Raw genomic sequence first — 17,216 nt, forward strand, 5'->3', positions numbered from 1 at the left:
GACCTTGTTCAGAAGGATGTTCGATGGTCCGTTAGCAATATGTTTGGGACCAGGAGATACCGAATATGTTCTAAGGGAAGTTCACGAAGGCACTTGCGGAAATCATTCCGGTGCCGAATCATTGGTCCATAAATTAATCAGAGCCGGATACTATTGGATCGATATGGAGAAAGATGCAAAAGAGTTTGTTCGAAAATGCGACAAGTGCCAAAGGCATGCACCAATGATTCATCAACCTGGGGCGCTACTCCATTCGGTCTTATCCCCATGGTCGTTCATGAAGTAGGGGATGGACATCGCCGACCCTCTTCCATCGGCACCAGGTAAGGCTCAATTTCTTTTGTTTATGACTGACTATTTCTCTAAATGGGTTGAAGCACAGGAATACCAGAAGATCAGGGAGAAGGAAGTCATCGACTTCATTTAGGACCACATCATATGTCGATTCGAAATACTATCCGAAATTGCATGTGACAACAGAAAAAAGTTTATTGGCAGCAAAGTGACCAAATTTCTCGAAGACCACAAGATCAAAAGGATCTTATCAACACCTATCACCCTAGTGGGAATGGTCAAGCTGAATCGACAAACAAAACCATAATCCAAAACCACAAGAAGAGGTTGACCGACCCTAAAGGAAAATGGAGAGAGATCTTGCCCGAAGTCCTTTGGGCATATCGCACAACTTCGAAGTCTAGTACCGGGGCCACCCGTTCTCTTTGGTTTATGCGCCGAAGATTTAATACCGGCCGAAGTCGGGGAGCCGAGTATCAGATTCCGATATACGATGAAGGAATAAAATGACGAGGCCATGAATACGAGCCTGGAGCTATTAGATGAACGACGTGAAGCTGCCTTTGTTCGATTGGCTGCCCAGAAACAACGGATCGAAAGGTATTACAATCGAAGGGCCAACATTCGATATTTTAAAGTCGGGGACTTGGTACTGAGGAAGGTCACGTTAAACACTCGAAATCCAAATGAAGGGAAATTGGGTCCGAACTGGGAAAACCCGTACCAGATTCTCGAGATCACGGGGAAAGGGTCTTATAACGGAACGATGGACGGAGAACAACTACCGAACAATTGGAATGTAAGTCATCTCAAACGACATTACTGCTGAGGTACGACCCCATTTCAATTCTTTCTATTTTTCGACTAACACTTGCAGGTTATCGACAAGGAGCGGCACGAAGCCTTTAGGTCTAAAATCATGCGTTGTACTTGTTGGCTCAAGAACAGGTGATGTTTTGAAGAATGACAAATGAACTCAGTCATGGACCAGGTCCATCATATGAAGCACAGTGATGATCAACCTACACATGTGAGATGCACGTGAAGGAGATAAGTCTCATTGATCAAGCAGAAATATCTCCTGATCTGATCGAAAAGATTACATATTGGATAAGGAGAGAAAGTCTCCTTATAAGGAGAGAACACAATCCGGATAAAAGATAGTGTTGGAGTTTGTGTTGTTCAAGGACTCAACTTCGATGGAAGATCAGCAATTGAGTCTCAATCAAACTCTAATTACTAACTCATTAAATAACAGTGATTGTTCTCTTTTACAGGTATTGCACAAACGAAGAAGTTAAAATAAATTGAGAGCAAAAGAGCAAGGCAATTTTGCAAGCAATTTATGTGAGATTTGAGTGTGCATTCCTGAAGCTACTTGAACGAGATAGAAGAACCAATTCCATTGTGTCTTTCTTTATTTCTAGTTCAATTGTAGTAGGTGATCTAAACTTGTACCTTTCAGCTTTCATAGAAGCAATTGTATTAGGTACTTAGAGTGTTCAAGTTATATGCTAACTTGAAGTTGTCGCAACAGTTGAGGCTGTGTGCTACAACGGGATTGGAGTTAATCCTTAGGTTTACAAAGAGTTTTGTAAATGCTGTTTTGGCTCAGTGATTTTAGTGGAAGTTTGGGTAAATCCTACTGAGTAGTAGGTCGTGGTTTTTTCACCTTTTGAGCCAGGTGTTTTCCACGTAAAAATCTATGTGTTCCTTATTTTATGTACTTATTATTCCGCAAATAGTAGAGTTAGTACACCTAGAAGAACCAGGTTCTTCTAGAGCGAAAAATTGGGTACCACACAAATCACCCCCCTCTTGTGTGGTATTGACGTATAAAACATCAATTGGTATCAGAGTGGTTTATCCTTGAAGAGGCTAACACCTTAGGAAAAGATCAACATGAGTGCACCACCTGGGAACTGGGAAGGGCAATCCACTGCTAGGCCTCCACTTTTCAATGGACAGTACTATTCTTGGAGGAAGAACAGGATAAGGGATCACATCATAGGAGAAGACTATGAACTCTGGGACATAGTCACTGATGGTCCTCTAGCAACTACAAAGAAGAATGCTGAAGGAGTGGATGTGCGAAAGACAAGAGCTGATTGCACTGCTGAAGACCTAAAGAAGTGGGAGAAGAATGCCAAGGCCAAGAAATGGCTTGTATGTGGACTAGATCCAGATGAGTACAGTAGAATTCAAAGTTGTACCACTACTAAGGAAATCTGGGACACTTTGCAAGTGGCTCATGAAGGAACACCTCAAGTGAAGAGGTCCAGAGGAACAATGCTGTATTCTCAATATAAGAATTTCACCATGAAGGAAGGAGAAACCATCCAAGAGATGTATACAAGGTTCACCACACTGACAAATGAACTTAAGTCTCTTGGAAGGATTATCCTTGAAGAAGACAAAGTTGAGAAGATTTTAACAAGGGTTCTGCCAGTCTCTTGGGAAAGCAAAATTACTGCTATCCAGGATTCAAAGGATATTGCTACTCTCAAGTTGGATGAACTAATTGGAAACCTTACTGCCTATGAACTGAGAAGACAAACCATGAAAATGGATGCACCCAAGAAGGAAAGGAGTTTGGCTCTCAGAATTGCTGAAGGTTCAGATCTGGAGGATGATGAAATGGCTACGATCACAAGAGATTTCAAAAAGTACCTGATGAGAGGAAAGGGATCTTCAAGAGGTACAACATTCAACAAACCAAGGGCTCCTGAGAAATAGACCAATGAGGGTTGCTACAAGTGTGGTAAGACTGATCACATGATCAAGAATTGTCCTCAATGGGAAATTGAGTGGAAAAAGGAAAGGGCTGAACGAAGGAACAGGTTCAACCAAAAAGGAACAAAGGTCCAACAAAGGTTATGGTTGCTGCCTGGGGAGAAACATCATATAAGGACTCAGAAGATGAAGCTGGAAATTAACAAGCGCTTATGGCCATTGGAGAATCAGATGATGAACAAGAAGTAAGTATTCTTCATCTCAAAGACAAGATTAAATTCCTGTCTAAAGAAAGGTTGTCTAAACTATTGCTAGACTTCATTGATGATTCTGAGATAATTAATAATGAGAAGGAAGAGCTGTCTAGGGAATGTGTGATTCTAAAAGCTAAGTGAAAAAAATCTAGAGTCTAGGGCTAATGAGAGTGAAAATAAAAATACTGAGTTGAAGAACCAGGTTCTTGAACTTGACACTAGTATCCTAGAACTTAGATCTGAGAACTTAAAGCTGAAACTAGGAACAGGAAAGAAGAAAGCTGATCACATATACCTCACCCTAGAAGAAAACTTAGAAAAAATGAAGGATGAGCTGTATAGGAAGGATGAGCAGATAAGAGTATCGAAAGAAGATCTAGGGAAGGTAAAACATGAACTAGACAGAACTTGCAAATGGAACAAGGCTTCTGATGCACTCTCCTGGCTACAAGAACATCATAGTAGCAACAAAAGAGGACTTGGCTATAGGACTCAAGCACCTAAATGGGATCCTAAAAGCAAGTACCTCACTCTTCCCGAGAACAAAATCTGTACACACTATGGAAAGACTGGTCATTACAAAAATGAATGTAATGCAAAAGAAAAGGCCAGTCAAAAGAACAAAGTTTTTGTTCAAGAAAAAAATAGGCTGCCTGGGTGGGCTAGAAGGAAGTTGATTTATCCCTTTGCTTATAGAAAGGGACCCAAACTAGTTTGGGTTCCTAAGACTAACCCCTAATATCTTTTTGCAGGTCCAAGTAAAGGGAAGTAGCCAAATATGGTACATGGATAGTGGTTGCTTAAAACATATGACTGGAAGCAAGAACCAGTTCCTTTCACTTGAGGACTTAAAGGGAGGTAATGTCTCCTTTGGAAATGGGAAGAAGGGTGAGATTATTGGGGTTGGAAAGGTAGGTAAGACAGACTCCCACTCCATTGAGAATGTCTACTTGATAGATGGCTTGAAATATAGCCTGATTAGTGTGTCATAACTGTGTGACATAGGTAACCTTGTAGCATTCACCTCTACTAAATACTTTGTGATTAACCTTACCACTGACAAGATTGTTTTGCAGGGAAGGAGAGTTAACAATATTTACATTGTAGATTTGTCTACTCTCTCAGAAAATGAACTAACATGTCAAAGTGTGATGGATAATGATCCCCTCCTGTGGCACAAAAGACTTGGTCATGCCAGTCTAAATCAGCTAAACAAATTAGTCTCTAAGGACTTGGTGATAGGGTTACCCAACATCAAGTTCAAAGAAGATAAAGTTTGTGAGGCCTGTGCAAGGGGGAAGCAGGTAAGATCATCCTTCAAAAGCAAGAAAATGGTAAGCACAACCAAGCCGTTAGAACTTGTCCATATGGATCTCTGTGGTCCAATGAGAACCATGAGCAGAGGTGGAAAGAAATATGTAATGGTGCTTGTTGATGATTATTCTAGATTTACCTGGGTTCTATTTGTAACATCTAAAGATGAAGCATTTGACATGTTTACTGCCTTTGTTAGAAAAATTCAGAAACAATTAGGAAATCAACTTGCATCCATTAGGTTTGATCATTGAACTGAATTTGAAAATGCTAAGTTTGCTGAATTCTGTGATGAAAATGGTATAGATCATAATTTCTCTTCCCCTAGGACTCCTCAACAAAATGGAGTAGTGAAAGAAAGAACAGGACTCTTGAAGACATGGCTAGGACTATGCTTCTTTCTAGTAAGTTGCCCCATAGCTTCTGGGCAGAGGCTGTAAACACTGCATGTTACATTATCAATAGATACATGACTAGACCTCTGGTAGAGAAGACTCCCTACGAGTTACTTAAAGGGAGAAAACCAAATATATCCCATCTTAGGGCATTTGGATGCAAGTGCTTTGTGCACAATAATGTAAAAGACTCCCTAGGTAAGTTTGATCCCAGAAGTGATGAGGGTGTATTCTTGGGATATTCTTCACATAGCAAAGCATATAAAGTGTTCAATAAAAGAACTTTGTGTGTAGAAGAAAGTGTACATGTAGTATTTGATGAAACTAACATTCTTTCTGATAGACAGGAACATGAAGATGAAGTCATTGGATTGGTAAAGGATTTTACTGAAGCCTCAGCACAAGTCAAAGTGGCTCCAAAAGAAGGAACAGGTGATGGAACAGGTTCTTCTATCCAGGGCAACCTGACAGGGGGAACTTGTCAAAGAGGAAGTGAAATAAATCCCCTAAAAGAACCTGTTCATGACCCTGTTCCTCGGCAACAGATCATGGAGAAGCATCTAGTAAAAACCAGCTGGTTGTGAAACCTCACAAGTATCAAAGTTCTCATCCCATTGAGAACATTATCACTAATCCAACATCTGGAGTCAAAACTAGATCAGAACTGAAGAATTTGTGTGCCTTTGATGCCTTTTTATCTCTTATTGAACCTAAAAATGTTGTTGAAGCTTTACAGGATGCAGATTGGGTCAATGCAATGCAATATGAACTCAATCAGTTTGAGAGAAGTCAAGTTTGGCATCTAGTTCCAAGGCCCAAAGATAGATCAGTTATTGGTACAAAATGGGTCTTTAGAAATAAACTTGATGAAGATGGAACTGTTACAAGAAACAAGGTAAGACTGGTGGTCCATGGTTACCGCCAAGAGGATGTCACAGATTATGATGAGACTTTTGCTCCAGTTGCAAGACTAGAGGCAATCAGACTTCTCATAGCCTTTGCAGCACACATGGAATTCACTCTTCATCAGATGGATGTCAAAAGTGCCTTCCTGAATGGCTACCTGAAAGAAGAAGTGTTTGTGAAACAACCTCCAGGGTTTGAGAGCAAGGAATGTCCTGAGCATGTGTACAAGCTAGACAAGGCTCTCTATGGACTCAAGCAGGCCCCAAGAGCATGGTATGAACGATTGTCCAAATTCCTGCTTGAACATGGCTACAAAAGAGGTAAAATTGACAGTAGCTTATTCTTAAGGGAAAAAGGTAAGGATCTCCTTGTGGTACAAATATATGTTGATGACATAATCTTTGGGGCCACCACTGATAAGCTAAGTAAGGACTTTGCAAGACTAATGGGGAGTGAGTTTGAAATGAGTATGATGGGTGAGCTTAACTTCTTCTTAGGCTTACAGATCAAACAAAGTCCAAATGGAACCATGATCCATCAGCAGAAGTATGCAAAGGAGCTAATCAAAAAGTTTAAAATGGAAGAATCTAAAGAAATAGACACACCCATTGCAACTGCCACTAAATTAGATGTTGATGAACCTGGTTCATCAGTTGATCAAAAGCTGTATAGGGATATGATTGGTTCACTCTTGTATCTTACTGGTAGCAAACCTGACATTGTTTTTAGTGTAGGGCTTTGTGCTCGCTTTCAGGCTAATCCTAAAAAGTCTCACCTGATTGCTGTCAAGAGGATACTAAGATATTTGAAAGGCACCACTGATCTGTGTCTTTGGTATCCCAAAGGTAGCAATTTCAATCTAGTAGGATATGCTGATGCTGATTATACAGGTTTTCTAGTGGATAGGAAGAGCACCTCAGGTATGGCACACTTCCTTGGTTCATGTCTTGTGTCATGGGCTACTAAAAAGCAAAATTCAGTGGCCTTGTCTACTGCTGAAGCTGAATATGTTGCTGCTGCTTCTTGTTGTGCTCAATTGCTATAGATCAAACAGCAGCTGGTAGATTTTGGCATTGAAGTTGGTTGCATTCCTATATTCTGTGATAACACTAGTGCTATAAGTATGACAAAGAACCCTGTTCATCATAAGAGGACTAAGCACATAGATGTTAGGTACCACTTCTTAAGAGATAACTATGAGAAAGGATTGATCTCCTTAGAATTCTGTGCTACTGATAAACAAATTGCTGACATCTTCACTAAAGCACTAAGTAGAGAAAACTTTGAGAGGAACAGCTTGGAATTAGGGATGATTAAGATCACCTAGTAGGTCCAGTTCAGAATGCACAATGAAAAAACAAATTGAAAAAAAATTTTTTTTTGGCTAGAAATTCTAAACTTGTGTAAATATCTAGATTAATTCTTACTCAGCTTCATACTTTAATTAGAATACTCCTGTGACATGTGTATATATGATTCACTGATCTCTTACAATGTTTTTTCTATTATGACATTTGAGGCATGCTTAAGAGGGTTCTATATGAAGAACCTGGTTCATCAGTATGAGTTCATTTGAAAGCTCAGGTATGTTTTCAATGCTTTGCATAATTAGAAAGATTAACAATTCAATAATGAGCAGAAGTCCTATACTTGCCAAATTCCTAGAAAATTCTATCCGTTGAGGCATTGAACCAGTTTCGTCCTTTTAGAACTCTAAAACCGTGATTTTTGCCTAATATCTAGGGAAGCCAAATAATCATTAAAAGTCTGGAATTACAGTTTGATTAGACTTCTAATTGACCCCTGAAAAGCTGCCGTTACTGCATCAATGTCCAATTCTCTTTAAATACACCACATCTATAATCTTCTTCATTATTATAAAAACCGTCAAAAATATTTCTCCAATTCTAATTGCCTTCTTCTCCAAAAATTACAAAATTTCCTCAATAAACGAAGAACCATGTCTAACCCACAAGATCATCCTGGCACTCCTCCACCACCATCTCCCTCAAATTCATCCTCATCCCCAAAACCTAGGTTTCGAAGGCAAAAAATGCTTGCCCGAAAATCTGTAGCATCTGGAGCTCTGAGGAAAGTTTTAAATGAAAGGTTGAAAGACAGCCAAGTGAAAGAAAGTCCAGCTCCTAATTCTGATTCCAGTTCTGAGCCTGAATCTTTCCAATCTGCGACTGAGGGGGAAGGACATGGGTCTTCTGACTCTGAGAAGACTCAAGAATCCCCTACTAAGGTAAGTTCTTCTGTTGTTGAAAACCTAGAAACTAGGTTTGTGCTAGTTGGACCATTAGAAATGTTGAATTGCCTGAGTTGAGTAGGTGTGGAGGTAAAAAGAAATCTGAAAAAGAAAATGAGAGAGAGGGTGCATGTGATGAAGAGAAGGGAAAAGGGAAATGAGCAGTTCTTGCTATATGTGGAGTTGCAGAAGAGACTGGCATAAAGTCAGGGGGAAGTGGTTCTGGGGAAGCAGCTAAAGGGTTGGTTCATCTAAGCAAACAAAGAGATGAACCTGGTTCATCTGCTGAGGAAACTCTGGCTGACCTTCTGAAAAGGGTTGGGGCAAGTTATGACCCAAAGAAACACAAAGCTACCTCACAAAAGGCCCCAACTGTTCCCAAGCCATCCAAGAAAAGAAAGACTTCATCCCCAAAACCTAATGCCCCTTCAGTGCCTAAGGGAAGAGCCACAAGAAGCAGGGTAAGACAAATTGAAGCTGACTTAAAAAAAGCTCTAGAAGAAAGCAAGAAAAAGAAAATGGAGAAGGGAAAGGAAAAGATTGCAGAATCTTCTGAGGTGGTAGAGGAAAAGGAGATGGAACTGGTCCATCAAGAAAGGGGTACAACAGTGGAGGTTCCTACACCAAAACCTATAAAGTCCAAGACTTCTTCCAAGAAGTCTTCTTCTGTGCCTGTGTCTGCTGAACCCTCATTAGCCAAGAGGACAAGGTCTGCAGTGAAAGCAAAACAAGCAAAAGTTTCAGATGATGAAGAGTGGAGTGGAGAAGAAGAAGAAGAGGAATCTGAGAAGGAACAGGACAAGTTTGCCATCTTTGGCAGGAGAAAATTTTTGAAAGGTAGATTGTTGAAGGACCTGGTGGAACCAGGGATGATGAGGTTGGTTGACTCTTTAGCTGCTCAAGGTTGGAAGGACATGGTCCTTCAGATGGATGCGAGACTGGCCAGGAATGAACTAATTGAGTTCATGGCTAATGCTGCTGTAAAAGATGGGGTTGTCAGTAGCTTGGTGAAGGGAGTCTCAGTGCAATTTGATGCTGAGAAACTGGGAGAAATTCTGGATATACCCTCTGAAGGGTTTGATGACTACACTAGGCAAAGGTGGCCATGCCTGGACTCCCTACCTACTGCCCTTGAGATCACCAAGAGGTTCTGTGATTCAGAGGATGTGAATGAAGCCAGGGCTGTGCACAAAATTGTCAACAAGTGCCTATTGCCCAGACAAGAGAGAAGACATTCTGCAAACTACATGGACCTGGTTCTTATGGAGTGCCTTGAGAGAGGAAAGCAAATAAACTGGCCTGCACTCATTGTCAAATTGCTAGACATGGTCATCAATGGCTCCAAGGCTCATGCTACTCCATATGGCTTCATACTGACCACAGTTCTGGATAAGCTGAATGTGCCTTTGAAGAAATGGGAGATGGCATCAAGCAAGGAACATTTTTGTATTAAGACTCTTCTGGCTTGTGACTATCCAGTAAATGCCATCCCAATTAAACTTGGTTCATCTCTGAAGACACCCATCAACAGCAAGGTTAGGACTTTGGTTCAGGAATGTGGAACTAAGGATGCTGAGATTGCTAGGCTCAAGGCTCGTATGGCTGAATTGGAAACTGAGAGGGATGGCCTTAGTATTGAGCTAGCACAAGAAAATGAGAAGAGTGATGGAATCCTTCAGAATATGCTGAACCTTCTCCAAACTCCAGCCCCCAGTTCCTCCGAGCCTTAGGACTCCTAGCACTTGTTTCCTGAACTTGTCTAGTACCCCAGTGACCCGAATTAGGGATTTTTCTATTTTTTTTGCTCATGTTTTGAAAGTTTTTCTTTCTTTTTGTGGACTGTTATTGACAACATATCGTGATCAATGACAACAACTGTTTTCTCTTGTTCTATGATGATTCTGATCTTAATAGTTTAAATATGTTTGTTGATTATTGATAATTGCACCATGTTTTCACTTGCAGTTGCCCTAGTGGCCATGAGTACTTTTTAAAATCTGGGATTCACATTAAGTATACAACTTTTCGATGATGCCAAAAGGGGGAAGATATTGTGTTTTACACATTATTCTGAATAAGTGATATTTATAACCTAATTAACCTGGTCCTTGATGAGAAGTAAATTTTCTAAGTCTAGTATTGATGGTTAAGCTGAGTTCTTACAGGTCTTTTGATCAGTAAAAAGCACAGAGTTTGTCATCATCAAAAAGGGGGAATTTGTTGGCCCAAGAGCAGGTGAAGTTTTGAAGAATGACAAATGAACTCAATCATGGACCAGGTCCATCATGTGAAGCACAGTGATGATCAACCTACACATGTGAGAAGCACGTGAAGGAGATAAGTCTCATTGATCAAGCAGCAATATCTCCTGATCTGATCGAAAAGATTGCATATTGGATAAGGAGAGAAAGTCTCCTTATGTGAAGAGAACACAATCCGGACAAAAGATAGTGTTGGAGTTTGTGTTGTTCAAGGACTCAACTTCGATAGAAGTTCAGCAATTGAGTCTCAATCAAACTCTAATTACTAAATCATTAAATAACAGTGATTGTTCTCTTTTACAGGTATTACACAAACGCAAAAGTTAAAATAAATTGAGAGCAAAAGAGCGAGGCAATTTTGTAAGCAATTTATGTGAGATTTGAGTGTGCATTCCTGAAGCTACTTGAACGAGATAGAAGAACCAATTCCATTGTGTCTTTCTTTATTTCTAGTTCAATTGTAGTAGGTGATTTAAACTCGTACCTTTCAGCTTTCATAGAAGCAATTGTATTAGGTACTTAGAGTGTTCAAGTTATATGCTAACTTGAAGTTGTCGCAACAGTTGAGGCTGTGTGCTACAACGGGATTAGAGTTAATCCTTAGGTTTACAAAGAGTTTTGTTAATCCTGTTTTGGCTCAGTGATTTTAGTGGAAGTTTGGGAAAATCCCACTGAGTAGTAGGTCGTGGTTTTTTCACCTTTTGAGCCAGGTGTTTTCCACGTAAAAATCTCTGTGTTCCTTATTTTATGTACTTATTATTCCGCAAACAGTAGAGTTAGTACACCTAGAAGAACCAGGTTCTTCTAGAGCGAAAAATTGGGTACCACACAAATCATCCCCCTCTTGTGTGGTATTGACGTATTAAACATTAGTACTCTTTTTCCCTTGAACCGTTATTGTCCCAATTGGGTTTTTCGGCAAGGTTTTAACGAGGCAAAAGTGGATCATGCTAACTTAGAATCAAAGGCCGATCACGAATCGATATCAAACACTGATTTATGGTATCCGAGATTTCCCTACAATCAACCTAGAATACTGGGGGGGGTGGGGATTATCCTCGGATATTGAATTGTTCTAGCAAGGAAATTATTTCGAAATGGAAGGGTCTCAATAGGTAGGATTTATTGTAAGGGCCAAACGATCATAATGAACCGTGCCCACATAGATTGCTCGAGCCCTGACATAAAACATGTACGCATGTGTGACTATTTTTTACAAGAATAAAGAGAAATACTTTCCTTGAACTATCTTATGTCTTGGAAAAATTTCCACTTTACGATCCCATACTTTCGATCTCTTAAGAAAACGGGCTCAAGGGCCGATTATAACCAGAGTTCGGATAATCACTCCCACACTCGGGAACTGTGTTCGAAAAATAAAACCCAAACAGATCGAACTATTGAGCTTCGGGGATGAAAGACCTAATAGGCAACTCCCCTATTTTTAAAAGCCATGGCCAACCCACTCGGGGACTGTTATCTCGGGCAAGCCCGAATAAAATAAAATGGGAAAACGAGCCCAATGGGAAAATCCCGAACTAAAAGACTACAGACAATTTAACACGACTCGGAGACGTCCGAAACCCGTAACAAAAATAGGCCTTCAAAAAAAAAGAAAAAATTTTCTTTCACAACCGGTTCTAAAAGGCTACCCGTGGCAGAATTTGTGATATTTTTGAGAGAAAACTTCGGTAACTTCAAGCCCCGATAACGCCTTGACCCAGAAAGGCAATAAAGGCAATGTCTTGTTCGAACCCTCGAACATAACCTTATTATTTCATGCTAAGGCACTCCAACCTTTGTAAATACGAATGATAAAGCAAAGGAAAAAATTTGGGAGCCGAAAAGGGTAGAAAGCCTTATATATATACATAAACAATCTTTTTACAAAGGCCAGATCGGCCAAATACAAAATTTACAACGGCCAAAATGGCCTTGAAAAAGACACAAAAGAAAGCAAAAATACAAAGGCCTAAGGGCTACGTTTACTTCGAGTTCGAGAAACCATTCTCACTCAATTAGAAAGACTAAAGGCTACCTTATTTCGAGTTCGAGCAGGTCCTCACTCGATCATTAAACTTAAGGTCTACCTCAGCTCAATTTCGAATGATCATTCGGGGTCCATCGATTGGAAACGCTCGAGGGCAGTGCTTATTATCGGTCCTTATCATCTCAAACCTTGGACCTTCAAATATAACTTCATAAATTTATGCTAAGGCGCTTTGACCCTTACATAAATTAACGAAAAGACAATAGATTCAGAGGCCATGGAAGGGAAAAAGTTATATATTTTCATCAAAATCTTTTTACAAGGGCAACATAGCCCGACGAAAATTCTTTACAAAAGGCCAAAGCAACATCGACAGAAGTACAAAAACTATTTAAAAGCCTAAGTGGCCTGGTCATCTCCGGGAGTGGCATCTCTTCCCGCAGGGTCTTCCGCACTTGCGGATTCACTCAAGCTTTCAGATTCATCATCATCAGGATAAGCTAATTTCCCAGCCTCAGCTTCAACCTTCTTAGCATTCTCGATCTCGGTTGAAAGATCAAAGCCCCGAGCATGGATTTCCTCAAAAGTCTCCCTTCGAGACTGGCATTTGGTGTGCTTGGCGACCCAATTTGCTCGAACCTGAGCAGCCTCGGTGACCTCCTTTGCTCGGAACTGAGCAGCTTCGGCATTAGCCCGATAAATAGCCAGCACTGAATCAACATTGGCCTTGGTTGCTTCGACCTCCGATTTGTCCGCTTCAAGCTCCGTGACCAGCTTCTCCCGATCGGAAATTGTTGAACCTAACTGAGACTGGAGCTCCTTCATTTTCTTGGCTTGCACTAAGGTTTTCTCTTTCATGCTTCGTAGTTGGATTTCAGCCGAGGCCAGTTGGGCCCGGGCAGTCTCCTTTTCCGAGGCAAGGTGATCCATATTCTTCTTCCATTCTTCGGCCTCAGTTTTCACTACGTCTACTTCCTCACGGAGTTGCCCGATCACATCGAGCTTTTGTTGGACCTGCGAGTTCGAACCATTAGCCACCACGCCCGAGTCACCATCACTAACTTCAAAGATTCTTCTTACCTGCTCGGCCAATTCGGCGTGTTCTTTCTGAGCCATTTCTAGCTCAGCACGGAGGCCTTTAGCTTCCCTTTCTCTTTGCTCACTGAGAAGCTTGAAGGCATCATTTTCCTCGGTAAGCCCTCGAATCTCGGCCTCATACCGACTCAGCTCCCCTCGGGATTGTAGGAAAGCCTCATGATGAAGCACTGAAGCCTACAAACATAGAAAAAGGAGTTATGTAAAGGGAGAAAAGTATAAGTACAAAAATTGACATCGACAAGGAAATATGGGATTACCCAGTTTAGAGCCTGTTGGGCTTCGTTGAAAAGGCAGGGTGTTTTCATCTCATCCATCTTAGCTTGGTCTTCTTCGGTGACCAAGCATCAGAGACAGCTAGCCACCCCTACGGGGGCAGAAAGAACTCGAGCATCCTCTGGGACCGAGATAATAATTGATCGCTTACGCCCGGGATCGACACTGGGGGCGAAAACTAATTAGACAGTTTAAAGCTCAAGGGAGCCTCGCTCGAGCTCTTCCTCGGTACCTCCAAGTCACCCAGACCGGTGACATCTTCCACTCCAACAAAATAACCATGGAAAGGATCTTCTGCTCCATGGACCCCTTCCCCGTGGCAAGTCTCCACCGCCTGAGCTTCATGTATCATCGACTCAGTGAATGAAGGAAACGAGGGGGAATATCCGATATCTATCACCCCAAGTAAATCTTTTGGGGCACCGCCTTCATCTCGGGGAGCCTCGACCATGGTTTCTACACCAGCATCAACCGCCTCTTTGATAGCCTTCTCGCCTCGAGGCGAAGCATCTTCAGCTCTTTCTGGATTGGGGACTTCGGCCGAGGCTTTCCCCTCAATCTCATCAAGTCGAGGCAGAGCAGTCTCAGCTCCCTCCGGATCAGTAGTTCCTCGAATCTCAATGCCAGCTCGCACACGGGCCACCAGCCCGAAGGTTTCTTCTTCTTCTTCTTCTTCTTTTTCGGGCTCTTCCCTTAGCCGTTGGACTTACTCCAAAGTTAAAGGGATGATGTACCCCTTGGGTTTACAGGCTTTTTTCTTTTTGGGTTTCTGCCCCTCAGAGTTCGTGGAATTCGAAGCCCTTTTCCTCTTCTTATCCCTCACCAGCTTCGCGACAGATGGTGAGGGAAGGATTTCTTCATCGCCAGACGAGGGCTTCATTGCCACGTCTTTTCCGAGACCTACAAAAAAATAAATATGAGTAAGCTCGAGAAAAAATTCAAACAATGGTCAACTCATTCAGTCAGAGAGGAAATTTTACCATGGCTATGGGCCTCCCATCGACCCTTCGACAAATCGCGCCATGCGCGCTCAGCATGCGTCAACTGCGATACTAGGATCCTGACCCAGTCCTTGAGTTGACGAACTGCACCCGGCATCCAGGCAACGGCTGCGTCAAGTAACACACAGATAAGAAAGGATGAAAAATGAAGACAATAAACAGAAATTAAGGACGGAACTATACTTACGATTCATATTCCATTTCTTATGGAATGGCATACTCTCGGCCAGGATCAAGTCTGAGGTCTTCACTTGAACAAATCGGCCCATCCAGCCTCGGTCTTTGTCCTCATCTATGCTCGAGAAAGGTGCCCTGGTGGCCCGATGTTGAAGCTTTATTAGTCCTCCTCAATATATTCGTATGAGGTGGTCGAGTGTGAAGGGAAGCTCGTCGATTCTGCTAACCAAGAAATGAAGTAATATCACTATCCTCCAAAAAGAGGGGTGAATCTGACCGAGGGTCACCTCGTAATTCTTGCAGAAATCTATGATAATTGGATCCTAGGGACCCAACGTAAAGGGGTAAGTGTAAACACTTAAGAACCCCTCCACATTGGTGGTGATTGATTCTTCTGGTGCAGGCACCACCACATGTTTTTTACCCCAGTTGCAATCTTTTTTAACCTGGAGAAGAGTTTATCGGTTATCGAGCATATATACCTCGATACCGGATCGCATCGGCCCAACACCGAGGAAGTCTTTTCAACCTTGAAATCAGAATCGATGACACACCCTTCAGGAAAAAACTCTTTAGGGCATGGCTCCACCATCGGTTCCTCACCGGCCAGCCGTGACGATGAAGCAATCTCTTTTTGTGGAACGATTTTTGATGTCTTAGCCATTTTACTTCTATGAATGAAGAGGAATGGGAATTGAGGAAGAGCGGCTTGGTATTTTGGGATTGAAGAAACCCAGAGATCTGAAAATACAAAGCTTTGAGGAAGGCAAAGGATTTTGAAGATTAGAGTGAAGAAGATTTGAAAGTAAAATTTGAAAGATGAAGAATGAGGGTATTTATAATTTCTCAATGACGATTCAAAGCCGGTAATGGCCGGCCGTCGACTAACGCGCATTAAATGCCTGGGAAACTATACCGACGAGACGTTTCGGTTACCTTTGCTGCTTACGTCATGATGCTTACGTCATGATGTATCGAGGTGAAGATCGATGGCTCAAATCGTTTGATCTTGTCATTACTCTCCAAAAAACGAGGGGACTATCTGTACGGTCAAAATCGGGCCTGCCCTTTTTGTATGATTAATCGAGACCGGGGCGTGGCAGGCCAAGGTTTGACCCCATGTCATACCAGACCGTGACACGAAGTTAGATTGCCAAGCTGGTGACTCAGGGACCGATCGAGATCGAGATTAGCCAAGATCGAGACCAAACGGGATAAAGATCGAGCAAGATCGAGGGAAGCCTGCCAAGCCAAATAACGGAAAGCCAAGATATCCGCGATCGGGCGAGGATCACGGCGAAAATCTCGGCACATATCAAGAAGAGGCCGATTAATCAGCTAATCATGGGATTTCTTACTGTATTTAGGATTGTATTAAAGGCAGGACTCCCCTACTATATAAAGGGGGTCTGATCATTTGTAAAAGACATAATATTCACGCTACATAAAGCAATATACTATTTCTCTTAAGCTCTCAATACTCTGTTACTTTGTTCATACTTTCCAGTGAAATATTTGGTAATTCGAAGGCGACCTAGCTCGAGGATCAAAAGCGATACATTTCCTTTGGTTTGCTTCATTTCTATTTGCAGTTTATTTCAATATCTTTTCTCAGTTTGTGCCAGGTAAAATCATGTGTCCTTAAAACCACGATATAAATTCATTGAGGGTAAAAATAAAGACGAGCATAATGTGCATGTGAAAAACCTATGTCATATTACAAATTTTAACATAAAGAGTGGCGTAGCGGTTCTATTTGTATGGGTGATATATATCTGACAAAGAAGTACCAACATACGTGTTGGTGGCCGGAATCTGACGATCAAATGCGCTTTTCCTTTCGGCGTACAACTTGGGAAATTGATCTTCCAGGAAGTGCTCAAGAACCAAGCAATGACAGATAGTATACAATGACAAACAAAATGGATGAGAAGAACTTGTACTTGTTTGTTTACCTGTAAAATGGTACAATTGAATTTGTTACGTAATTTATAGATAAGCGAATTGATTTGATCCAAAATAATAAATAAACTAAATTAAAAATAAGACTTAATATTAAATAGAAGAAAATAGCAAGGCTGGGTTCGGGAGCAATGCTTCTGAGGACAGCAGTATGAGCAATATCAGAAAGAAAGTAAAGTTGTATTATTTTCTTGAGAGTAAGGTATAGCATAAGTTTTGCTAGATATTTTGTGTCCCTACAATGGTTGTTGGAACTATTATTTATAGCTATACCTAGGAAACAAGATCGTAGGATGGAAACCTCCCC

This window comes from Nicotiana attenuata, unplaced genomic scaffold, assembly GCF_001879085.1.
Source record: "Nicotiana attenuata strain UT unplaced genomic scaffold, NIATTr2, whole genome shotgun sequence".
Classification (NCBI taxonomy): domain Eukaryota; kingdom Viridiplantae; phylum Streptophyta; class Magnoliopsida; order Solanales; family Solanaceae; genus Nicotiana; species Nicotiana attenuata.